The sequence below is a fragment of the Petaurus breviceps genome, unplaced genomic scaffold, assembly GCF_028583685.1.
Source record: "Petaurus breviceps papuanus isolate PSGF00001 unplaced genomic scaffold, PetGlider_PUasm1.0 90865, whole genome shotgun sequence".
NCBI lineage: Eukaryota > Metazoa > Chordata > Mammalia > Diprotodontia > Petauridae > Petaurus > Petaurus breviceps.
Window position 1 is genome coordinate 8,603,927 of NW_027187367.1, and position 26,517 is coordinate 8,630,443.

At 43.0% G+C, this 26,517-nt stretch overlaps 1 protein-coding gene across 2 annotated transcripts in view; it reads left to right on the forward strand.

Annotated features, from left to right (window-relative positions):
* The window catches only part of PACSIN1 (protein kinase C and casein kinase substrate in neurons 1), a 119,785-nt gene that overhangs the window by 75,997 nt on the left and 17,271 nt on the right, over window positions 1–26,517 (forward strand). The window contains exon 1 of one of the 2 annotated variants that reach the window (XM_069073485.1): window positions 4,028–4,277. The exons of the other annotated variant lie outside the window; for it this stretch is intronic. The gene's annotated coding sequence lies outside the window, so the exon portion shown is untranslated. Of the gene's footprint in view, window positions 1–4,027; window positions 4,278–26,517 lie in introns of those variants that run through there. 2 annotated transcript variants of the gene reach the window in all.

Below are 26,517 nucleotides of genomic sequence, written 5' to 3' on the forward strand. Positions count from 1 at the left end.
AGGGAACTCAATACCCAGCCTCAGCCCCTCAGCATCCAACTTCCTCATTCCCTAGGGAGACCCTGCCTCAGAGCTGAGAATTCTTCTCTTTTCCCCCTCATGCTTTCTTCACCTGGTCCTCCCAACCTGCCAGGGGCTGGCCAGGGTCCTGTCTCCTGCTCTGGGACTCCCAGGCCCAGCCTGTAGTCTGACTTCCTCTTAGGTAGGATTGCCTACTGAAAGAGAATGTAGTCTGCTTTTGTCCCATCTGGCTGACATTTTGAACAGATGGAATACCCTCATTCTTGTTTTTTTTGTGTTTTTTTTTTAATTTAGGAATGAAAATAAAGAAAACTTAATATTATTATACTACTGAGGATTTTGTACTTCATAGACAATTAAGCCTCTAGAGTTTAATAATGATAGTTAGCATTTATACAGCACTTTAAGATTTGCAGAGTCTCTCATCTGATCCTCACAACAATCCTAGGAGGTGGGTGCTGTTATTATCCCCATTTTACAGAGGGAGAGAATGAGGCAGACAAAGGTCAAAGTGACTTGTCCAGACTCACACAGCTAGTGAGTATCTCAGGCTGTCCTTGAACTCTGGTCTTCTTGACTTCAACTCCTACACTCTTAATCCACTATCTCACCTAGTTGCCTATTAATAACAGCTACTATGTATATTCTAATTCTTTTTTTTTTTTAAAGCAATCGGGGTTAAGTAACTTGCTCAAGTTTACACAGCCAGTTATTTCTGGGTGTGGTGCTGAGTATCTGAGCCCGGATTTGATCCAGGTCATCCCGACACTGGAGCCAGTGTTCTTACTCGCTGAGCCACCTGGCCGCCCCAGTATATTCTAATTCCAATAGCTACCATTTATTTGGAGGCAGCTGGGTGGTGCAGTGGAGTGAGAGCCAGGCCTGGAGTCAGGAATTTAAAATAGGGAACTTACTGAATTGATTTTTGGGCCTATGTCCCCAACATTTCTTTAGGGTACACAGCCTAGCAATAATAACTAACATTTCTGTAGCATATCACAGTTTACAAGGCAATTTACTAATAGTAAGTGGGTGTTAGTTCTTGATAGCGTTATTATCCCCATTTTATGGATGAAGCATTCAAGAGACTTGTCCAAGGTCACATAGCTAGTAAGGGTCAGAACTGACTCAAGGTCTCATTCCACGAAACCATGTGCTAAACATTTGTTGGCTCATTTGCCTAGGGAGAATAGGGGTGACACTCAGATCATTAGACACATTCATGGTACTTGGTGAAGAGGGCAGGGTGTTCTCTCTCATTGTCTCCCAGGCTTAGAATGCTCTCCCTTCTCTGCTCCAATTACTGACCTCCTTGGCCTCCTTCCCATCTCCTATAGGAAGCCTTCCCCAGTCCCTCTCAATTCCAGTGCCTTCTCTCTGCTATTTCCCATTTATCCCATATAGATTTGTTTGCATGTTGTCTCTCCCATTAGACTGTAAGCTCTTTGAGGGCAGGGGCTTTTTTGTCTCTTTGTATCCCTGGTGCTTAGTACAATGCCTACATAGCAGGCACTTAATAAATGTTGATTGATTGATATTGCCCATTGCCTGCGGAAAATCAGTCTTGAAGGCTGAGCAACCCACTGTAGCTTGTGGTCTTTTGCCTGACTCTAGCCCACACTGCCCCTCTCCATCCCCCAAAGCCAAGGCCAGGCTAGTCTAGAAGAGAAGCATGTAATGACTGTAGTACATGGGAAAAGCCTAGGGCTGGGAGTCAGGAGACCTGTGTTCTTGGTCACAGCATTGCCACCGACACTGAGCAGGCTCATTCCTCGTAGTGGGCCTCAGTTTCCATCTCAGTTGGATTAGATGGTCTCCCAAGTCCTTTCCAGTTCTGGTATCCCAGTACTCTGGAACTTTGGGGGAAGGGAAGTCGTGCATGAGCTCCTCTCATCTCCTCCATTAGCAGCAAAGATAATGAACAAAGCTCAGCTTGAATCCCCAGGGTAGCTGAGAAAGACAAGTGGGAGCCTTTCCAGAGAGGTCCCCCTCACCCCAGTCCTCTGCCCAGCACACTTTCTTCACATTGCTGACCCACATCCCTAAGCCTAGGATATTTTTGTGCATCTGTACGCCTGGTTAGGAATTACATTTATATTATAGGTTCAGGCAGATATACATGGATATCCTGGATGTGTGCACTGCTTCTGCACAAAAGGGTGCCATTGATTTCTATTCTCATATAAGGTGGATAGCTATGTATCATGGATGTCACGTGTGTATATTCACTATAGCATCTGTCCAAGACAGATTTGTCTGTCTACTCTTGGATCAAATCCATACAACTGCAAAGGATTAAACATTCTGATTGATAGACATTCTTCATCCACTTGGTTTTTCCTGTGTACGTAGTTAATTCAAACTCTTCAGTGATTTTTTTTTTAGTCTAGAGATGTGATTAAATTTGTTTAATTGAGGTGAGTCCCCTCTACCCAGGAATATCAACATCTGTTTTTCTTAGAGAATGATGTGAGGCAATTTAAGAATCATTGATTTGCCCAGGCTTAGATAACCAGTAAGTGTTAGAGGTGGCACCTAAACCTAGGCTGTGCAGACTCTAAGACTGACTCTCTAACTCTCATACCATGTGGAGTGATTGTATCACATTACCCACATTTGTAACATTCTATTACAAATGAACATACACACATGTGACATGACTTTATTAAGTGTACACATACATGTATCATAGATTGAGCATTATAAATGTATGCACAACAGATGTGCCATGGATTTGTGTTATTGATACATCGCACACATATAATGAAGTTTTGTATTGGACATATTGGAGTCGAGTTGTGTTACAGATGAATGTGTGTGTGTTTGTGTACCTCCTGAATTTACATGCTAACTGGTCCATGAGAATGTATGTGCATCATAAATTTTTGTGTTAAAAATACATATAGGAATAGAAGTAAATTGTATTTTCATATGTATATAAACACACAAGTGCTCTGAAAATAAGCATGTATGTGTATATATAAATATAGATGTATATGTGTATGTATGTATGATGAAGGTTGTAAAGAAGGGAGATGGAATTCATAGCCAAGAACCTGGGAGGCTCTCTCTCTCTCTCTCTCTCTCTCTCTCACACACACACACACACACACACACACACACACACAATGTGTAGACACATGCCCATACACACAAGTACTATATGTATGTAGGATGGTATTTGTGTATTTACAGATATAGGTGTGTGCTGTAGGTGGATTACACACATGTACGGTGTGGCTGCATGGAGCACATTTCATAGTCACATGGCATGCGCATACCCACAGGTATTCTGTGAATGCATTTATATATATTTATTTACATATTTATACATTATATTTATTTATATATATATACCGCTGCACATGGCTATACATATACAGATATGTGCTGCTGCTGTATTTTGTGAGTGCATAGATTTTAATGCGATACAGTCCCAGAAGTCTTAGTGCAGTTTGAAAAAGGTTTTATTGGTGACTGTGTATGTCTATGCATGGTTGCATATCCAGGTATGGATATGCAGATATACACACATACATATAGACATACACACATGAGCATGCTCAGGGGTGTGTGTGTGTGTGTATGTTTGCATGTGACCATGTCTGGCAGTTGACTTGAGGTATATTCTCCTGTGTGCTGAACACAGGTGTAGAAGGCTAGCTAAGAGTTTGGAGGAAAGATACAGGAGCTGTTGTTGAACATGTGTGCATCTTCACATACCTGTGTATGTGTTTGTGCATGGTCTATACATGTGTGCCTATGTGTCAGGGAATGGCAAGTCTGTGGTGGGGCGCTTAGCCATCTGTGACGTGTAAGGGACAGGTGTGTTCCCGTGTAGAAGGGGTGTGTGTGTGTGTGTGTGTGTGTGTCCCCAGTCTACACTGGAGGGAAGCTGGATGTGCAGAGCATTGCCTAGTTGCCATGGAAACCAGCAGAAGGAGGTGGGTGGCTGGAGAAGGAGGGAGAGGCAGAGAGGGAGGCGGGCACAGAAGGAGAAGGAGGAGGGCGAAGGGAGGGAGGGAGAGAAGGAGAGACCTGGCTGCCTGTAGCCCTGGAACGACTGTCTCATCTCAAGCAGAGTGGAGGCAGTTGGAGCAGCCGGGGCTGCCTGCCTGGACGCTGGGCTCCCTTCCCCTGTCTCTGCCAGAGGAAGGGCAGGAGGAAGACAAGAGCAAACTTGACCAGCCAGTCGGTCTCTGGTCTCTGCTGGGCTTCGGAAGGGAGGTTGGCTTCTGCGCCCTGGCTAGGCCCAGGTAGGCACCCAGCTGGGCAGAGGGCAGACATAGGTGAAGGGCTACAGGATGTGTGGGCATAGTGAGGCTGCGGGGGTTGGAAGGGCAAGGGGCAGAGTCTGTAAAGGGACATGCTGAGAGAATACCCATAGCTTTTCTAGTTCTCCCTCCATTTACCCTCTACTCTCTCCACTCAGCTTCCCCCCTCTCCCCAAGAGAAGGGGGGCATCCATGTGTACCCGAGAGGGCTCCAATGCAGGACAGTCCTTATTAGCTAGCACCGGCAGGAAGGTGATGGGGCTGAATCTGAGCTGTGCTCCACCGAGAACCCCCTGGCCAGGTCCAGGGGCTAGTGCTCCCACTGCTTCGCTAACTCTGTCCCAGGAAAGCCCAGCCTGCTACAGCGGTGGAGGACTTGAAGGACCCCCAGGCTCAACCCCCTGATTTTACAGGGGAGGGAACAGATGCTCACTTGGTTCCGCACTTCCATCCCTCCCACCCCCAATTCCTTACATGTCCCCTGTTCCTCCATGCCCATGTCAGTGCTGAAATGCAGATGCTCCTGGGGCTGGGAGACTGGACTGTGTGTGTGTGTGTGTGTGTGTGTGTGTGTGTGTGTGTGTTGGAAATAGTCACACTCTCACCCTACCTCACCCCTGCTGCCCTTCCTAGTCAGAGGCCAAAAGGTACCCTGCATGGGTGAAGACAGGGCGGAAGCGAAGGGCACTTGGTCACTGTTAAGACCAAAAGAGTTTTCTAATTTAGGGTGGTTCTTCTCCCTGGTCCTCATATCTTCCTCCAGCTTCTTCCCGTTTCCTCCCCCTATCTGAGGAGGGCTTTGATCTCCTTGAAATTATTTATGCCAGACCTTAAAGGGGAGTGGTTCACAGCCTGGGATCTCCTCATTCTTCCTCTCTGCTCTAGGAATTCAACGTCTACCATGGGACATCCCCCACTCCCTGTCCCTTCTGAAGCCCTGTGAGCTATCCCCTCCCCCTAGTCCCCTACCACCCCTCTGAGCAAAGGCACGGAAAGCAGGGGACTTCTCTTTTCTAGCTCCAGTTGGGTCGAATTAAAAGATATACAAAGTCCCTTCCAACTTGAAGGCCCTTTACCTCAGAACCCTTTCCTGTCCTGTGACACCCCTTAGCCCACCCCACCCACTCCACCAAAGCTGCCATCCCCACCCCCTCTTCTAGCCCTGCCTCCTTGCCTGACATTTCCATCTTATGATCCAGGGTTGACCAGGTGGGCAAGTCTGATATAAGTGAGATTGACCCCTGGGGTCAGAGTCAAGGTGCCACAGCCCTTGCTAATTCCTCCAGCCACACAGCCTGAGCCTCATATGAAGTCTAGGACTCCTTCCTGCTTGCTGCATTGCTCTGAAAGATGATTGGGGGGGGGGGGAATGGAGAGAGGGATGTGCATTGCAGAGGGAGGGAGGGAGGGAGGGAGGCAGCCAAGCCATTGGAGGGGGTGAGGCATTCCAGAGGGACAGTCAGATTCATACCTTTGCACTGAGAATGGCTGGTAGGAGTACTGGGAGCCTCTGGAGTAGCAGAGTCCTTTAGGGTAGAGGAGTGGGAAAGGGACCTTGTGTCTATCTGACTCAGAGACTAGAGGAGTTGGGTGGGGATGATTGAATTTTTTTTTCCCCTGGATTAGAATGGCAGAGATAACCGAGATAGATTTCTGGGCCCTTAGCAAGCTAGCTGTCTTCCCAATTCAGCCTAAAGCATAATAAGAAATCATTATCTAAAGGCAGAGAATGGGGAATGGGTAAGTGTGTGTGCTGGACTATGTATACATGTGTGTATATATGTGCACATGCAAGTGTGTGTGTGTGTGTGTGTGTGTGTGTAGGTGTCAAAGCATTTTCTGTCTCTCTTCTTAATCTGTCTTCCCTGCTCTATCTGGCCCCTTCATGGGTACTGCTGACACTGACATCATGTAGATGTTGCCCATCTCTCTGGGGTCATATTTAGGGAGAAAAACATGGCACTAATTCCTGCCTTCCCTGTGATGAAGGGCACAGGACCAGGAACCATGGGACCTGGATCCTTGTCCTGGCTCTGCCTCTCATTGGCTATATGACCATGGGCAAGTCAATCCCTCTACCTGGGCCTCAGTTTTCCTATTTGTGAAATGAAGTCTCTAACATCCCTTTTAGCCCTGACAGTCTAGGATTCTGTGTTCTGTGATCTTTCTTGCACTGGAGGCTTCTTTGGGGCAGAAGAGGCTGATGTGAGATTCAGATCGAGAGGGCTAGAGATGTGTCACTGAAAGTGAACCTGGAGCAGGGAGACCCTGGGTTTGAACTCTCCTTATGTGATCAGAACCAAGCCATTTCATCTTTCTGAGCCTCAGTTTCCTCCTCTGTTAAATGGGAATAATATTACTTATTCTATGTCACAGGGTTGTTGTGAGTAAACTTTAAAAGGCTACAGAGATATGAATTATAATGACTATTTTAGGGTAGTCTTGGGAATGGAAATTAAAGAGAGGAATGTCTCTCCTGAGCTTTCAGTCTTGAGAAAACTGCACAATCATTTCCTCCCTCACCTCTGCTGCTCCTGTGGGCTTCCCAGCCCTCCTATGTCCCTTGACACCCACTTCAGATCTCCAGGGCTAGAATTGGGAGCTGACTCTCTCCCATGAGTGCAAAAAAGCAAAGTTGCTGCTTTAATCTTCCCTCTTTATTCTTTCCCCCTTGGTCATACTCTTATTTATTTATTTAGTTTTTTTTAAGGGCAATTGGGGTTAAGTGATTTGCCCAAAGTCACATGGCTAGTAAGCGTTAAGTGTCTGAGGCTGGATTTGACCTCAGATCCTCCTGAATCCAGGGCTGGTGCTCTAGTCACTGAGCCATCTAGCCACCCCCATACTCTTTCACTCCAAAAGGGTGCCCTAAGTGAGCCACAGAGGCAGGACCCCTTGTACTAGTCAAAGCTGGGTAGCATCAGAGGCAAGGGCAGAAAAGCCCAATGTAGCAGAGAGAGGAATGGAGAGTCGAACATTATATTGTGCTTTATAAGGTTTACAAAGCACTTGGCACATATTATCTCATTTGGTCCTCACAACAATCTATTGTTGTCCCTGTTTTACAGATGAGGAAACCAAGGTTGAGGGAGATTAAGTAACTTAGGCAGTTAGTAAATGTCTGAGGCAGAATCTGAACTCAGGGCTTCCTGACTCCAACTCCAACACCACCTTGCTGCTACATATCATAGTACTTTGGGCAAGCAGAGTGTGGTGGCTGGAGCCTGCATCATCCTAGTCTCTTTGGGGCCTTCTTTGACCACCCTCTGGCACAGGACTAAAGGGTAGCATCCTTTAGTCAGGAGAATACCTTTTGGCATCCAAGGAGGCTGCAGCCACTCCCTGTGGGTGAGAAAGAGAGCTTCCACGGCTAAGTGGAACAACTGGGGCCAGGCCAGTGACTTCTCCTTGGCCCCTCCACAGACCCTCTCCAAGTGCCTGGACTTCCCAGATGTCCTTACCACAATCCTGGCTCCTTTTTGCCATGCCTTCTTCCTTTCCTCTCTTCTCAATTCTTCCCTTTTTCTTGCCTCACACTCTCTGTTTCTCTACTTCCCCCTTTTTCTATTTACTTTCCTGTTCTGCTCACTCTTCTTTTCTCTGTGTTTCATATTTCTCTTTCTCTGTCTTTATCTCTCTCCATATATCTGGCTTTTCTCTACCCTTATGAATTTCAATCTTTCTTCCCTTTCTCTCAAATCTGTCTGTCCTTCTCTTAAATAATTTTTTTCTTTTTCTTTAACTGTCTCTTTGTCCTGGTCCCCGTCTCCTAGAATGACTCTACCTCTGTCTCTTTTTCTTTTATATTTTTAGCTTTTATTTTTTAATTAACAAGCATTTATTTTTCTCATTCCTTTCTCTATGTATAACAACCAAAAAAAAAAAAAAAGAAAAAACCCCCAAAATTCTTGTAACAAATATGCTTCATAAAGCAAAACCAGTTCCCATATCAGCCATGTCCAAAAAATGTATGTCTATTCTGTTCTCTGAATCTATCATTTTTGTCAGGAAGTAGGTAGTATTCTTCATTATCAGTCATCTGGAATTATGACTGGTCATTGCATTGATCAGAGTTCTTAAGTCTTTTAAAAGTTACTTGTCTTTACCATGTTGTTGAAGTACAAATTGTTCTCTTGGTACTGCTCACTTTACTTTGAATCAGTTCGTGAAACTCTTCTTAGGTTTTTCTGAAGCTGTCCTTTTCACCATTTCTTATGGCATGATTCCATTACATGCATCTACCATGATTTGTTCAGTCATTCCCTGATTGATTATCTCCCTATATACCTCCCTTTCTCTTTCCCTCATTCCACTCCATTGTTGTTATTCAGTCATTGCAGTCATGTCTGACTCTTTGTGATTTGGGGTTTCCTGGCAGAGATACTAGAGTGGTTTGCCACTGTCCTTCTCTAGCTCATTTCACAAATGAGGAAACTGAGGCAAACAGGATTAAGTGACTGGTCCAGGATCACACAACTAGTAAGTGTCTGAGGCCACAGTTGAACTCAGGAAGATTAATCTTCTTGTCTCTAGTCCCAGTGTTTTATCTACTGTGCCACCTAGCTGCCCACTTTATGCTTGCACACTACTAATACTACTGAATCAATCTTTTCCACTTGTAAAATTGTCAGTTTGGGAATAGCCTTCCTCTCAACTGTGTGACCTTAGCAAGTCTGTTAGCTTCTTAGGGTCTCAATTTCCTTATCTGTAAAATGAAGAGGTTGTAATATTCTAAATAGAACAAAAGCTTTTTGAGGAGATGGTCAGTTTTATTTTTGTCTTTGTAGCTCCAGTGCCTAGAATCATGCCTAGCATATATTAGGAATTTAATAAATGTTTGTTGATTATTAATTCACTAGGTGACTTCTAAGTTGCCTTCCAATTCTAACATTATGTGATTCTGTGAGCTCCCATATTGAGGAAAATGGGCTGACCAGGACCCAGAGAGAGTCAATCCCATGAACCTTTGGGGAAATGATTTGTCCAAGGTCACAAGGTAAAAGGAGAGAGAACTAGAACTCAGTTGCCCTTTCAAAACTCTTTAAAATAAATTATTTCACTTTATTCTTGCAAGAGCCCAATGACGTAGTCAAGACTGAGCTTATTATCTCTATTTTACAAAGAAGGAATCTGAGGCTTGAAGAAATGAAATGATTTATCAAAGGTCACTTAGCACTTGATGAGAGAAGCAAAACTAGAAGCTAGGCTAATTCTGATTGTTTTCCACCTAGAGAGAGATTTGGGGGGGGGGGGAATAGAGAGATAAGAGTGGATGGAGGGAGAGAGCCAGAATGAAGGAACAATTGAGAAAGTTGGAGAGCTTTCTGCAAACCTGGAGATGTGTGTTGGAAATATTCACTAAGACAAGAGATGGGCGTGTCCCATCTGAGAGTGTCTCAAGAGAGAAAGATCAGAGTTCAGTGTTTAGGAGGAGAGTTGGTTAGGGAAGACAGCTGACAGCCTAGTAGAGGAGGAATTTCAGTGTGATCTCACAATACAGGTAAGAAGCAAGTAGAACTCTCTTATACTTTAACTACTTTCCAGGTGGGACAGTCCTTGATAATCAGAGCCATTCTCCATTTCCCTAAAGTTGCCTCTCTTTAATCTTAGTCCCAGGACTCCCCAGTCCTGGAATGATATTCAGGGCCCAGTGTCTACCAGAACAGTCCTCCTGTGTTTGAGAGCAGCCCTTCTTGGAGAGATAGAATTCACAGAGGACCTTGGCCAGGGAATGCAGTGATAGTGAGAAGGGGCAGCCCTGGACTGGAGAGTGAAAGGTTTTGGGTATGTATAGTGTGGGGTATAAGTATATGGAAGGTGTTTCTTGAAGTCAAGCCCTAGCAACAAGATAACAAGAAGGCTGAGATCAGAACCTGGAGAAGCTTTGGGAGGTTCCCAGGTAAACCACAACTGTAATGAAAGGTTCCTAGGATAGTCAGAAGTTTGAGATTACTTAGCTTGAGGAAGGAAATTGAGGGATAAGGTCTATCCCATTCTCTGTTTCAGACTGCATGCAACCCAACAAAAGTATAGAGAAACAGCTCCTATAAAGGAACCCAATTCAGTTCCAGTAGACTAAGAAAAGCCTCCAATGTCAGTCGATCACTATTATGGGATCATAGTTCTAGAGTTGGAAGGGACTTTAAATGCTTGCTAGTGCAACTCCCTAATTTCACAGCTGAGGAAACTGAGGCAGATTGTGGGTAAGTAACTTATCTAAGAACACTCAGGCAATAAGCATCAGAGGAAGGATTTGAACTCAGATCTTCTTACTCTTGAGCCAATGTTCTTTTCATTGTAGCATACTATCTTCCAATAAGTCCTTTAGAATTAGAGGAAGGCTCTTGACTTTTCTTGTATCATGGGTCATTTTGGCAGTCTGGGGAAGCCTATGGACCCTTTTCAGAATCATGTTTTTAAATAATTGAAGGAAATGCTAAATTTCAGATAGAAGTTAGTAAAAATAAAGATTTTTTCCCCCCATCCTAGTTCATAGGCCCCTTGAAATCTATCCATGGATCTAGGTTAAGAACTCCCCATGAAAGGATTTTAGGGTTGGGACAAAGGAAACTTGGTGGAAAGGAAAGTGTATTATGGTGGGAGTCAGGGACCCTGGGGTGACATCCAGCCTCACTGTGTGACCCTGAGCAAGTCAGTTTATTCCTTTGAGTTTCAGTTTCTTCATTTATAAAATGGGACTAACAATCCTGGCAAAAGGCAGTATGACATGGTAGATAGAGAAGACTGGCTTTGGGGTCAAGTTCAAATCCTACTTCTGACAAGTTGTGTCATCATGGGCTATAATTTTTTCATGTCCCAGGCAGCTCTTTCAATCAATCCATCCATCAAGTTTTTATTAAGCATTAATAATGTGCCACACACTTTGCAAGGCTTTGAAGATGCAAGGAAATGAAACAATCCCTGCTAGTACAAAACTTACTTCTAACTAGTTGTTTTTGTTGCTTAGTTGTGTCCGATTCTTCAGGACCCCACTTGGGAGTTTCTTGGCAAAGATAGTGTAGTGGTTTCATTTCCTTCTACAACTCATTTTACAGACGAGGAAACTGAAGCAAACAGGGTTAAGTGAGTTCCCTAGGGTCACACAGGTATTAAGTGTCTGACGTCTGATTTGAACTCATGTCTTCCTGACTCTAGGCCTGGTGCTATATTCACTGCATCACTTAGCTGCCCCAAACACATTCTAAATGGGGGAGACAACAAATAGTTACGTGCATAATAGTATATGTGGATCATGTAAATTATATATTCGGTATACACACATGTGGCTTGTCCTTTGTTCTTGAAGAGGACCATGATGGAGAGAGGATGACATCACTTGTAATTGACTTGGATTTGAGTGAGGGAGGGCTGTGTAAGGTCACCAGCCTCACTTTCTCCTCCAGAGCCATCTGGGTCCAGTGACCAGATATTGGTCAAGACGATTGGAGATGGCCCAGGATGCAGTGGAAGACCTTGGTCCTTTTAAGCTAAGGTCTTTTTAGGTTCTTACTTTGAGTGAGGAAACACCCATTCAGGGAAAATGCCTCTTTAATAAGTGAGTCAAGGGATGGCCCCTTTAATTAAAAAAAAATAATCAAACTGAGAGGGAAAAACCTAAAAGAGAAACAGTTACTATTTACATTAATTGTGAGCCATGAGGGCCCAAAAAAATAACCATTAAGTGGTGCTTGGGGAAGACCTATTGTCCAATCTATGAGATCCAGAGTGAATTGGGTTTAAGGCTTGGTCTTTGAGAAAGAAATGTAGCCAGTAAACCCAAGTTAACTAGGTAGCTTTCAGTCATCAAAATTTACCTTCCTTTGGGCAGAATAGCAGGAGAAGAGAGGAGAGGAAAGGGAAAGGAAGGGGAGTGGAGGAGAGATGTGCACATATACCTATATGTATGCATGCACAAAATCTATTGAGTACAAAATGTAAATAGGTAAATAAACAATAGTTAGGGAGAGGGATTGGGGAGGGATTTCAGAAAAGAGTCCATGTAGGAGGCAGTAATTGAACTTTGTGTTGAAGAAAGAGAAAGGGGTTTGGGATATTTTTGTGTTTTTTTTTTTGGAGGGGGGAGGGTAGGGCAATTGGGGTTAAGTGACTTGCCCAAGGTCACATGGCTAGTTTTTGTGTTAAGTATCTGAGGCTGAAATTTGAACTCAGGTCCTCCTGACTCCAGGGCCGGTGTGCCACCTAGCCGCCCCAAAGAGACAGGTTTTACCAGGTACAAGTGAGGAGGTAGTTCTTTCTAGGTTTGGGTGACAGCCAGGACAAAGACCTGGAAATGAGATATGGAATGTATTGTTTGAGGGACAGAAGGCAAGTTGGACTAGAGAGCAATGGAGGGAGAAAGTGGAGGAAAGTACATTGAAGTTAGAAAGGTAGGTCAGGGCAAGGTTGTAAAGGGTTTAAAAAGCTACACAGAGGAGTTTAGATTTTATACTAAAGGCAATAGGGAGCCATTGCAGTTTATTGAATAGGAAAGTGTCATGGTCAGATCTTCACTTAAGGAAAATAATTTTAGCAGCAGAATAGAGGAGGGGCTGGAACGGTGTGAAAGTTAAGTCAGGGAGACCAATTAGGAGGATGATAGTGTTATCTATGAAAGAGGCAGGAAGGACCTGAATCAAGGTGGGAGCTATGTGAGTGGAGAGAAGGGGTCAGTTGCAAAGCATGATGAGATTATGTCACAAGTGAGCTGCTGATCTGCACTGGTATGGAGAATTTCTGTAATAGGAGTTTCGTACATGACTAAAATCACAAATTGAGATTAAAAAAAATTATATTGTCTACCTTACAAGGGGTTGCTTGGAAGTGTTGTTGCTGTTTGGTCATTTCTTTGTGACCCCATTTGGGGGTTTTCTTGGTAGAGATACTGGAGTAGTTTGCCATTTCCTTCTCCAGTTCATCTCACAGATGAAATTGAGGCAAACAAGATTAAGTGACTTGCCTAAGGTCACACAGCTAGTAAGTATCTGGGGTTAGATTTGAACTCAGGTCTTCCTCACCAGGTCTAGCACTCTATCCACTGCACCACCTAGCGGCCCTATTTTGAAGTAACTGCATTGTAAAAATGTGAATTATTATTATCATTATTATAAGGAATCTTAGAAAACCATCTAATCTAAACTTCCATGATAGGACACCCTGCTATATTATCCTTGACAATGGTCATCCAGCATTTATCAGCATTTATTATTTGTCAGGCACTATACTAAGCGCTGGGGTAGAAAGAAAAGCGAGACTAGCTCTTGCCCTCAAGGAGCTTACATTCTGATTAGGGAGAGAGGACACAACATGTAAATAACTAAGTACATACAGGATAGTTCAGAGCAGATAGCAGGCATTCTGAAGGGGATAGTACTAGAAGCTGGGGTGACCTGGGAAGGCCTCCTGCAGAAGGTGGGCTTTGAGCTGAATCTTGGAAGAATCCAGAGATAGAGCTGAGGGAGTAAAGAATTCTAGTCCAAAGATTCAGGAGCTGGAGTGTTGCGTTTGAAGAGCTGCAAGTAGGCCAGCATTGCTGGGTTGAAGTATGGTGAGGAATAAAGTGTAAGATTAGAAAGGAAAGAAGGAATCAGATAAGAAAAATTTTAAATGCCAGATAGGGAAGTTTATATTGGATCCTGAAGGTCATAGGGGACCACTGGAGCTCATGGGGCAACATAGAGTACTTTAGGGAAACCACCTTGGCAACTACATAGAGGATGGATGAGAATAGGGAGAGATGAGGCAAAGAGACCAGGGACAAGGCTCTTATTATAGGCTTGGTGATAAGTAATGGCGTCCTCACCTGTTTTTGTGACTGAGTGGAGAAAAGGGGACATATATGGGAGATGTTGTGAAGGTAGAAAGGACAGGATTATTTGGCAATGAATTTTACATGTGTGGTGAGTGAAGATGAGGAATCAAAGATGACCCCAGAGTTGGAAGCCTGGATGCCTGGAAGGGTGGTGGCATCTTTGACTTTAATAAGGGAGTTAGGAAGGAGGGAGGATTTTAGGGAAAAGATAAGGAGCCTGGTTTTGGAGATGTTGAGTTTGCGATGTCCAAAAGGCAGTTAGTGATGTAGGACTGGAGCTCAAGAGAGAGACTAGGGTTGGATATTTAGATCTGGGGATCATTTGCATTAAGATGATAATTGAACCTATGGGAGCTGATGAGAACACCAAGGGGATAGTACAGAGGGAAAAGAGAAGGCTAGGGTAGAACCTTGGGGAACATGATGGGTATGAAATAGATGAAGAATGAGCAAAGGGAATAGGGACTGGGAAGAGGTAAAAGGTAATAGGAAGAACTGAAAAGGAGCGATTGGTTAGATAAGAGGAGAATGAGGAGAGACTATCCAGGAGAAGAAGGTGATCAGTAGTGTCAAAGCCCTCCCTCCCTCCCTCCCTCCTTCCTTCTTTCCTTCCTCCCTCCCTCCTTCCTTCCTTCCTTCCTTCCTTCCCTCCCTCCTTCCTTCCTTCCTTCCTTCCTTCCTTCCTTCCTTCCTTCCTTCCTTCCTTCCTTCCTTCCTTCCTTCCTTCCTTCCTTCCTTCTTTCCTTCCTTCCTTCCCTCTCACCTCCCTTGCTCTGTACCCTGCTGTTCTGCTAATTCAGCTCAAGATCACATTAGCCTGTTTGGCTGATGCGTCACACTATTGACTCATATTGAGTCAACAAAAACTCCTTTGTCATTTTTGGATGCATTGCTATTAAACCAGCTGATGGCTAAATAATCACACACCTCTGACCTGGGGTCAGCCCATTGATTCCAGCTCTTTCATGACAGGTTTGGTTCACCTGGAACCCTTTCCAAGGTCGGCCTCCTTAAAAAAGGAAGAGCTCCTCCATCCTGTGGGGACACAGCTGCTTTTGAGGCAGCATTGACCCTACAGTGTATCTAACACTGTACTTCAATACTTAAGGGAGCCATGATTTCATCAGTGTGGGTCCCTTTTCCCTCCGTGCCAATCCCTCCCACGCTACAGTAGATAGTCTGCATGTGCTCTTAGAGCTGAAAAATTAATTACCCTGGGTCTAGACTGGTCATGAGCCTCTCTAAACTTCATTGACCATAGATTTAGAGCTGGAAAGGTCTTCTTACAGGTCATTTGGTCCAACGCCCTCATTTTAGAGATAAGGGTAATAATAATAGAAGAATGTCAGAATAGCAATAATGATGCCTCCCACTCACCCTCCCCCCAAAAAAAGGAAGGAGAAGGAAAAAGAGCAGGGTCATTGAAACAGCTTTAAACATGAATAAAGGAGAATAGAAGGAGATTCAGAAGGAAGTAGTTAAGGAGGATAGATTGGAAACTTATGTGCTGAATTTTTAATATAGTTTTTACTTTATTTTTTGCTTTTTGGAGGGGGGAAAGCAGGGCAATTGGGGTTAAGTGACTTGCCCAAGGTCACATGGCTAGTAAGTGTTAAGTGTCTGAGGTCAGATTTGAACTCAGGTCCTCCTGACTCCAGGGCTGATGCTCTATTCACTGCACCATCTAGCTGCCCCGAAGAGATCCGTGGTTTCATGGGTCTTTTGTTTTACTTTTTATGTAGAAATGCTTGGGGTTTTTTTTTATGTTTGTTAAGTTTAAAAATTAAAAATAATAGCTAACATATACCTACACATGCATATATCGCATTTATATGAATATCTATATGTGTGTAGGTGTGTATATTAATATCTATATCTATCTATCTATCTATCTATCTATCTATCTATCTATCTATCTATCTATCTATCTATCTATCTATCATGCAATGAATAGAGTACAGGGCCTGGAATCAGGGAGATCTATATTCATGAGTTCAAATCCAGCCTCAGACACTTACTTGTTTTATGACAATCACTTAATCCTGTTTGCCTTAGTTTCCTCATATGTAAAATGAGTCAAAGAAGGAAATGGCAAACTGCTCCAGTATTTTTGCCAAGAATGCCCCAAATGGGATCACAAAGAGTTGGACATGACTGAAAAACAACTGAATAACCATAACTATAAACATATTTTTACATCCCATTTGAGAAAACAACCCTTGAAGTGTATACTATTATTATCGCCATTTCACAGATTAGAAAACCAGTGCCAGGAAAGCTTAAGTGATTTTCCTAAGGACCTGTAGCTATTGTGGCAAATCTGGGGTGTGCACCCAAGTCCTTTGGGCTGATATCCAGACCTCTTTCCAGTGCAACACATTCTAGGCAGAGAATCTGTCCTTTTTCCATGACCTGGATGCCAATATTGGCTTGAATCCTTTTCTGCCTTTCTAAAAACTCCCAATTGCCCCCAAACTTCTCATGAAGGTTATAGTCAAAGGAATGCAGTAGAAAGAAAAATTCACCAGATCTTTATGAAAATCCTTCCCTCCTCCTACTCCTCTCCACCCACCCCCCCACAATTGGAATCAACAAATTGATAATTTGGCAACAAGTTATATGCCCATCTGTTCCTACAGTTTTAGGTCTTGGGATGTGGGGGTGGGTTACAGTTCACAAACCAGTTAGCCTGGTAATAGTTAAGCCAACAAACCATCATTTCAATATCACACATGGGAAAGAATAAAGCCTAACTGGAAACCTCTGTGGGTGGGGGCAAAACCAACCAGGGAAGTTGTTAGAACCTTGGATGAAATGGTCTTCGAGTGATGACAAGAAGAAAAAGTGAGGCAATACATTTTTTCAATTGTATAATTAATTTATTTATTTTTAGTTTTCATCATTCACTTCCATAAGATTTTAAGTTTTGAATTTTCTCCCCCATCCTCTCCTCCCCAGTCCTCAAGACAGTGTGCAATATAGTGTGCGTATAGGCTCTACTTATATATTCATATTAAACATATTTTCATGTTAGTTGTGATGTGAAGAAGAATTAGAACTAATGGGAGGAACAACAAGAAAGAAGAAACAAAACAAAACAACAAACAAAAAGGAGAAAAAATAGTATGCTTCAATCTATATTAGGATTCCAAAGCTTTTTCTTTGGATACAGATAATGTTTTCCATCATGAGTCTTTTGGAGTTGCCTTAGATCCTTGCATTTCTGAGAAAGGCTAAGTCTATCCAAATCAGTCCTTGCACACTGTGACTGTTACTGTGTACAATATTCTCCTGGTTCTGTGCCCCTCACTCAGCATCAGTTAATATAAGTCTTTCCAGGTTTTTCTGAAGTCTGCCTGTTCATCATTTCTTATATCACAATAGTATTCCATTACATGCATATACCACAACTTGTTCAACCATTCCCCAGTTGATGAACATTCCCTCAATTTTCAGTTCTTTGCCACCATAAAAAGAGCTGCTATAAATATTTTTGTACATGTGGGTCCTTTTCCCATTTTTATTATCTCTTTGGGATACAGACCTGGAAGTGGTATTGCTGGGTCAAAGGGTAGACACAATTTAATAACCCTTCAGGCATAATTCCAAATTGCTCACCAGAATGGCTGGATCAGTTCACAATTTCACTTTGCAATACTTTCATGATATTAGTATCTCTGGAACCTGTGGCAAATAAAGGTGAAGTGACTTGCCCAGGGTCATACTGCTAGTACATGTCTGAGACAGGATTTGAACTCAGGTCTTCTTGACTCTGTGCTACTTAGCTTCCTCACATAGACAGGATAAAGTGGAGATAATTGTTGAATTAAATTGATTGAACTGAAACAATGAACTAGTCCTTATACTCAAGGAGATCTCTGACTATTGTTTTTTATTATTTTATTTAAAAAAAAAATTCATTGGGAGGCTAGGTGGCGCAATGAATAGAGCACCGACCCTGGAGTCAGGAGGACCTGGGTTCGGATCTGGCCTATGACACTTAACACAAAAACTAGCCATGTGACCTTGGGCAAGTCACTTAACCCCAATTGCCCTTCAAAAAGCAAAAAAAAAAATGTCATTTTTTTGGAAATTTTTAGTTCTAAATTCTCTCCCTCTCTCTAGCTTCTCTCCCACTCAATCAGAAGGCAAACAATAAGATATCCACTATACATGTAAAGTCATATGAAACATACTTTCATTTAGGCATGTTACAAAAAAGTGAAAAAAAATATGCTTTAATCTGCTCTCAGATTTCATCAGTTCCCTCTCTGGAAGTTGATTATGTTTTTCATCATAAGTTCTATAGAACTATCTTGGGTCATTTTATTGACCCATTGTATTGATAAATCTTTCACAGTTGATCATCCTTACAATATTGCTGTTACCATGTACTATGTTCTCCTGGTTCTGCTCACTTCACTTTGCATCGGTTCAAAAAAATCTTTCCAGGTTCAAGGAACTTTCTGAGATACACAGTATCTCTGTGAGAGGACTCCATCTGGAGATGCCTGCTCAGGATACCCTCTTGTTCTAGGAACCTTGTCTGCCATGTAGACCTTCTTCTAGATGGCTTCCTCCTTCTGGATATGACATTCTTTCCCTTCCCAAAGTGTCTGTGGCTACCATGGCTTTGGCTTCCCTGGACAAGCTTCAGGCTCTGAAACTCTCAGAATCTCTGCTTCTCCCCTATTTCCAAGCTGTTTGTATATTATCTCTGCTAAGTCTTCTTCAATGAGGGATTTGGGAATCATTAAGGGATTGTAGAATCATAGATTTAGAGCTTGAAAGAACTTCAGAGGGCAACTAGGTGGCACAGTAGATAGAGTGTCTGGAATCAGGAGGATTCATCTTCCTGAGTTCAAATCTGGCCTCAGACACTTATTAGCTGTGTGACCCTGGGCAAGTCAACTCACCCTCTTTGCCTCAGTTTCCTCATCTGTCAAATGACCTGGAGAAGGAAATGGCAAACCACACCAGTATCTTTGCCAAGAAAACCCCAAATGGGGTCATGAAGAGTTAGACATTACTACAACAAGAAGGACCTTAGAGGTCACCTAGCTCAAGGCTTCTTAAACTTTTTCTACTTGACACCCCTTCAGTGCTTCTTACATTGGGGTTGAGACCCACAGTTTAAGAAGCATTGAATTAGCCCAATCCTCCCATTTTACAGATGAGACAGATGAGAAAAGTGAGGCCCTAGGGTAATGTTATTTGCCCAGGGTGTCACAGAATAAGTGGTAGAGCCAGGATTGGAACCAATAGCCTCTAACTCCAAAAGCAACATCTGCTCCATTCTGAGGCCCTGACTACCAAGATTTAGAGGAAGAAGGGAATTTAAAGACAGCATGATACATTGGCGAACCACCCCTCCCCCCCTGCCCCACTGGTTCTGTAGTCAAGAGTATTGGAGTTCAAATCTTGTCTCTTTTACTTACCACCCTTGTGACCAAGGGCATTTTATCTACATTCTTTGGGTCTTAGTTCGTTTTATTTATAAAATGAGGAAGTTGGATTGAATGATTTCTAAGGTCTCTGCTAGCTCCAAATCTAAGATCCTATAAGCTCCCTCACCTTTCAAGGGAGGAAACTGAGTTATAGAGAGGTTAGGTGTGCCCAAGTTTACACAAAGATTAACAATGCACAGCACTGTATTACAAGCATTGGGAAAGGCACCATGTTGAACATCCTCTGCCAGTTACAAAACAATTTTGTGACAGGTTCTGTTTTCCATAGTGCTATTTATTGAAAACATTTTCTCCTTTGACAACCTTGAGAGCTAAAGGCTGATGGCATTTTACCCATCTTACGAGGGGGAATCCAAGGTTCACGGTGATTTGTCCAAGGTCACACAGCTAGTTAGTGGAAGAACTGGAACCAGATCTTGGGGCTCCTGTCCATCAACCCTTTTCTTCTTCTCCAAAGAAAGGTTTCTTTTCTTAGTCAGTCTTGGCTAGACCCCAGGTGGGCTGGGCTCCCAAAGATAATTTCCAGTTTAGTGAGACGTGAGGAGCTCAAGTTTATGCTGGAGGAAAGTGGGGGCAGGGTCTCAATTCTGGAAGGGAATTTAGAGATGGCATAACACGATGGAAGGTAGGCCTTTGCATTCACAGTCCTGTGCCTTAGCTGTGTTCTTGATGGAGTCATAGGCTTAATTACTCATGTGACCTTGGGGAAGTCACAATCTCTCTAGGCTTTTATTTCCTCCTCTATTTATAAGTCTTTGTGATTCTCTGACTGTCCCTATCTCAGGTCCCTCGGCTTCGTTTCTGATAGGGAGCGCAGTTAAAGGAGGAAGGTAGGTGAAGAAAGGACTCCGACAGGAAGGGGGGCACAGCTATACCCTTACTTGGTCTATATCACTAAAATAGGCCATATCTCAGAACTACCAGCATGGCAGCCCCATGCTACTTCCTCTCCTCCCATCCCCCTCAACCCTGCTGACCCCAGTCCATGGCTCATCTCCAGATTCCCCAGGCTTCTTTTTGTTTGTTTTTGTTTTTTTAGAATCAAAAACCTTTTATTACTTGTATTTTCTTTTTTTTTTTAATGGTTTATTGACTTCTGATTTACATCATTCATTTCCGCCAGATTTTGAGTTACAAATTTTCTCCCCGTTTTTCCCCCACCCATCCCCCCCAAACAGCAGTCCCACAGGATATCCCCACCTCCAATCTGCTCTCTCCCATATTTTCTCCCATACCCGTTTTGACTTTTCCAGTGGATCTCTATGCCTCAGTGCCTGTATATCTTATTTCTTAATTACATGTAAGATGGTATTAATAATAGTATACATATGTATATATGTATATACACACACTATATATATATATATATATATATATATTTGAATATTTGATTTTAAAACTTTCAATTCCAGATTCATTCCCTTCCCCCCCTGCCACCTACCCCCACTGGGAAGACAAGCAGTTCAGTATAGGTTGTACATGTGCGGCTAATGCAAAACATTACCATAGTAGATATATTGTAAAAGACTGACTATATTTCCCTCCCTCCTATCCCACCTCCCACTTGTTCTATTCTCTACTTTGATCCTGTCCCTTTTCAAAAGTGGGTGCTTCCAACCTCCCTCCCCCCCAGCCTGCCCTCCCTTCCATCAATCCCCTCTCTCACCCCAGGCTTCTTGTTGTCATTGTTCAGTCGTGTCTGACTCTTTGTGACCCCCTGGATCATATCATGCCAATACTGTCCATGGAGTTTTCTTGGCAAGGACACTGGAGTGGTTTGCCATTTCCTTCTCCAAAGACAAACAGAGGTTAAGTGACTTATCCAGGGTCACACAGATAGCTAGTAAGTATCTGAGGCCACATTTGAATTCAGGTCTTTCTGACTCCAGGCCCAGTGCTTTATCCACTTTGAGTCATCTAACTGCCTCTCCAGGCCTAGGCATGGACAAAAATACTCTTCCCCTAATTCACCAAGATAAAGTTAGGGAAAATGGTGCCGTGGATAGAATCAGGAAGACTCATCTTTCTGAGTTCAAATTTGGCCTCAGACACTTTTACTAACTCTGTGACCCTTGGCAAGTCATTTAACCCTGTTTGCCTCAGTTTCCTCATCTGTTAAATGAGCAGGAGAAGGAAAAGTCAAATCACTCCAGTATCCTTGCCAAGAAAACCCCAAATGGGGCCATGAAGAGCCTGACACAGCTGGAATGACTGAACAAGAACAATGATAGCAACAACTAGAGCTAGCATTTACACAGAGCCTTTTAAGGTTTGCACAATACTTTATGCATATTAACTCATTTGCTCCTCATAACAACTCTGAGAGGTAGGGGCTATTATAATCCTAATTTTTTTTTTGTATGGCAATTAGGGTTAAGTGACTTGACCAGGGTCACACAGTAAGTGCTAAGTGTCTGAGGCTGAATTTGAACTCAGGTCACTCCTGACTCAGGGCCAGTGTTCTATCCACTGTGTCACCTAGCTGCCTCTTTTTATTATCCTAACTTTACAGATGAGGAAACTGAGATAAGCAGCGATTATGTGACTTGTCCAGGGTCACACAGCTAGCCAATCAAACACCTGAAGCAGTGTTTGATCTCAAGTCTTCCTGACTCCAGGTTCAGATGGGCCCAGGGTTAGAGAAGCAATGAGTTATAGAACAAAAGCTTTGTGTCCAGTTTGTGGCCATATATTTGAATAAGGGCATTGACAACTGGAGGGTGTTTAGTGTGGGAAGGGTTACTGAAAATCATGCCCTGGGCTCATCTTCTTGAAGGAACTGGGAATGTTTAACCTGGAGAAGGGAAGACTTAGGGGAAATATAGTCACTGTCTTTAAATATTTGAAGGGCTGTCATATAGAAAAGAGAGGAGACTTGTTTTTCTTATTCCCAGAGGGCATGATTTCTAGAGCCAAGTAACTGTGGGTGGAAATCGAAGAGGCAGGTTTTTTCTAGATGTCAGGCACAACTTCTTAATAATCAGGGCAGTCTTCAGATGGAATAATCTGCCTCTAGGGATAGTGCATTTCTTCAAGCTGAGGCTAGAAAAATCACTTGGGGTAGGAAAGAGGGATTCCTGTTCAGGTTCAGATTAGATGAAATTTTACAGTTTGGGAAACTGAGGCACATGACGGGGAATGATTTACCCAAGGTCTCGCCAGGGATCAATGGCAGACCTGAATTTCCAAACTCTTAGGCTAATGCTTTTTTTTTTAAACCAATTACGCCACTATTTTTGCTGGTCACCTAGGAAAGGAATAATTCCTGAAAAGGGTTCTTCTAAAGACCCAACCTCATCACAAGGGGCACATGAATGGTTGGAGAAGGAGAGGCATGATCAAGGATCTGAGATTGTAGCAATGAGGAATTACCCTGGAAAGAACATGGGACGTGGGTTTGTGTCCTGCCCCTGCCACATACCAGCTGTATGACCTTGGGCAACTCTCTTTCTGGGTCTCCATTTCCTCATCTGTAAAATGGAAGAACTCTAATCAGTGACCCTCTGAGGAGCTCTGTGGTTCTGTGCTGGTCAGTGCTTTCTTGCTTCTCCCCAGCCAGACACAGACTGGATTTTAGATCTTTATTCTGTCTCGTGGTCTCTGACTCTAACCACACCTGATGACTATACCCTGTATTTGCTGGGTCTCATTCTCCTCTGCCCATTTGTATGCTTTGTCATCTGTTTACTAGGAATTTTCAGGAATCCCAGGACCAGACAGAAAGACTTTGCTGGTCATCCTCTATAAGTGTTTATGACATCACACGTAGACAGATTGGGTGATTATCTCAGGGTGTGATTTGAGAGTTATAATGTTCCAACTCCACCCCAACCTCACCAACTCAGCTGGATACAGGCCTGTCATTTTTCAACCAGACTTCCATTCTTTTGTTGTGGGGTGAGTGAAATGGTGGAAATGTTGAGGTTTGGGGGTGCTTGGGACCCCAAAATACAGACACCCCGGGTCCTGCCCGAATTAATTCAACCAAAGCCTTGTTTCAGTCAAAGAAAAACAAAGTTTATTAAAAATCCACCACATTGGGTAGATTCTTAAGGAATCTGGGCATTTGTATTGCTAATGCCAGTGGGCCAGATTGAATCTGAGCTAGACTGAATCTCAGAACCATCATGGAAGCAAGATGAATCTTATATAAAGAAAGACTGTGGGAGGGATCTAGGGGTGGTCTAGTAGTCTGGGGTGACTGGAGGAGGGGTCTAGGGAGGATTTTGATGGCAATGGCCAGTAGACTGGAGTGACTAGAGGTCAGACTCCAGGAACAAGAGAATTGCATTAAGGGTGGGAAGTCGCTGAAGGCTACCTGGAGATAACCAACAATGGAGGGCTAGGCTAGGTTAAGGGTAACAGAGATTTGGGCCTAGTGAAAATGGAAGGCTTATGGCCTGAAGTAAACGCCAGATCTAGAGGAAAGATTCAAAGAGAGTTCAAGGGGGTTCCCAGAACCTACACCCCATCAGGAAGAGCCCTGTATTACAAGATCATAGAGTGACAAGGGATCATAGGCAGGCAGACAGTCAATAAGCATTTATTAGGCACCAATTATGTACCAGGACCTGTGATAAGTGCCGGGGTTACAAAGAAAGGCAAAAGACAGTCACTACTCTTAAGGAGCTCATGGTCTAATACGTGAGATGATATTTAAACAGCTATGTATAAACAAGCTATAGACAGGATAAATAGGATCAAAGAGTGATATTTCTAGAGCTAGGAGGGTCTTTAGAAGTCATCCAGTCCAATTCCCTTATTTTACAAATGAGGAAACTGAGGCCCAGAGAATGACTTACCTTAGGTCACATAGTTAGTATAAGACTTGTCCAAGGTAGCCAGATAATAATGAGCAGGGGCAGGATTTGAATCCAGATCCTTTGACTCCCAAGCCTGAACTCTTTCCTTCATGACATATTGGTCTAGAAGCCTTGAGATCTGGGTTCTAATCTTCCTTTTGTCACTAGTTTGGATGTGTTACCTTGTGCAATAAACTTCACCTTCCTGGGTCTCACCTAAATAATGAGAATCACAGTTCCTACTCTCCCTTCTGCAAAGGACTGCCTAAACAATCAATCAGCCAAGCAACAAGCATTTATTAAGGAACAGAAATACAAATAAAAAATTAAATAGTTCTCAAGGAGCTTACATGCTATAGAGAGAGCAGCATGCACATATATAAGTATATAAAATATATACAAAATAAATGTGGGTTTTTTTGAGGGTAGAGAGAAGGCATTGGTATCTTGAGAGGATCAGTAAAGAGGATCAGCTTTGTGTAAAAAGATGGTGAATGAATTGATCCTGGGAGAAAACTAAGGATATTAAGAAGTGAGGTGTAGCGGGGTCAGATTCTAAGGGGGGACAACACGAGCAAAGACTGGGCAATGGGAGATGAAGGGAACAAGGAAGAGTAAGAAGGCCTGTTAGACTACAGAGTGAAGCAAGTGGTGGAAATGTGTACTAAGGTTGGGAAGGTAGGAAGAGACCAAGGGTTGAAAGGCTTTAAATGCCCAACAGTGGCACTTCTATTTGTTCTAGAGGTAATAGGGAACCACAGGATTTTATTGAGTTGGGGTGAGACATGGTCAAATCTAGGAAAATCATTCTGGGAACTATGTGGAAGATGTATTGGAGTGTGGAAAGACTTGGGGCAAAGACACCAATTAGAAGGCTATTGTAATAGTTCAGAAGAGAGGTGACGAGGGACTGAACTAGAATGGCGGCTGTGGGGAGTGGGGAGAAGAGAACATATGGGGGAAATGTTGTGGAGATAGAAATGACAAGGTTTAGCAACTAACTGAGAGAAGGACTATAGTATAGTTGATAAAAGAAGTGAACTTGGAGTCAGGAAGACCTGGGCTCGAACCCTCCTCATACACTTAATAGATGTGTGACACTGGACAAGTGACTAACTTCTTTCAGACTCAGTTTTCTCACATGTAAAATGGGGATATTAATAATATGAACCTCATAGAATTATTGAGAGGATCAAATGAGACATTATTACAAATGTTAAATTAGTATATAAATATTAGGTGGTAATTATTATTATTATTTGTAGTGAATAAGAGTGACCACAAGTTAGGTGGTACAGTGGACAAAATGCCAAGCCCGGACTTAGGGAAACTCAACTTCCTGAGTTTAAACCTGGCTTTAGACACTTACTAGCTGTGTGATCCTAGACAAGTCACTTCACCCTGTTTGCCTCAGTTTCCTCATCTGTAAAATGAGTTGGGGAAGGAAATGGCAAACCACTCCAGTATATCTGCCAAGAAAACCCCAAATGGGGTCATGAAGAGTCAGACACAACTGAAAAATGTTGAGAGAAGATAATGAGTTCTGCTTTGGACTTGTTGAGGAAGTTTCAGAGGCTGATTAGGAATTAAGTTTGAAGTGTCTGCTAGGGAGAGAGTTGGAGAGCTGGGTATACAGATCTGGTAGTCATCAGCATAGAGGAAATCATTAAACCTATTGGGGATGATAAGATCATCAGGGGAGAGAGTGAGAAAAGAGAAGGAAGCCCCTGAAAGAGCCCTTGGGCTACGCGTCTAATTAGGGGATCCAGCAAAGGAGACTTGAGGAGTGGTCAAGCAGGCAAGAGAGCAATCTAGGGAGAACCATGTCAGGAAAACCCAGAAAGGAGAACATATCCTGGAAGAGAAGGTGATCAGCTGCAAAGAAGGTCAGGAAGGTTGGGCATGGAAATGAGAACACCATATGTCACCATTAGAAGATGGTGGGTAACTTTTCAGAGAACAGTTTCAGTTGTTTTGAAGATCAAATGAGACAACAGCTGTGGAGGAACCTTTTTTGGTTATAGGTATAAAGTATTAATAATAATAATAATAGAATTATTTCAAAAATTCTTATTATCCATTTATGCCTTGTTGTGACTGAATTGACCTGATCCTTTCCTGTGAAGATTTTCAAAAGCTTGCTG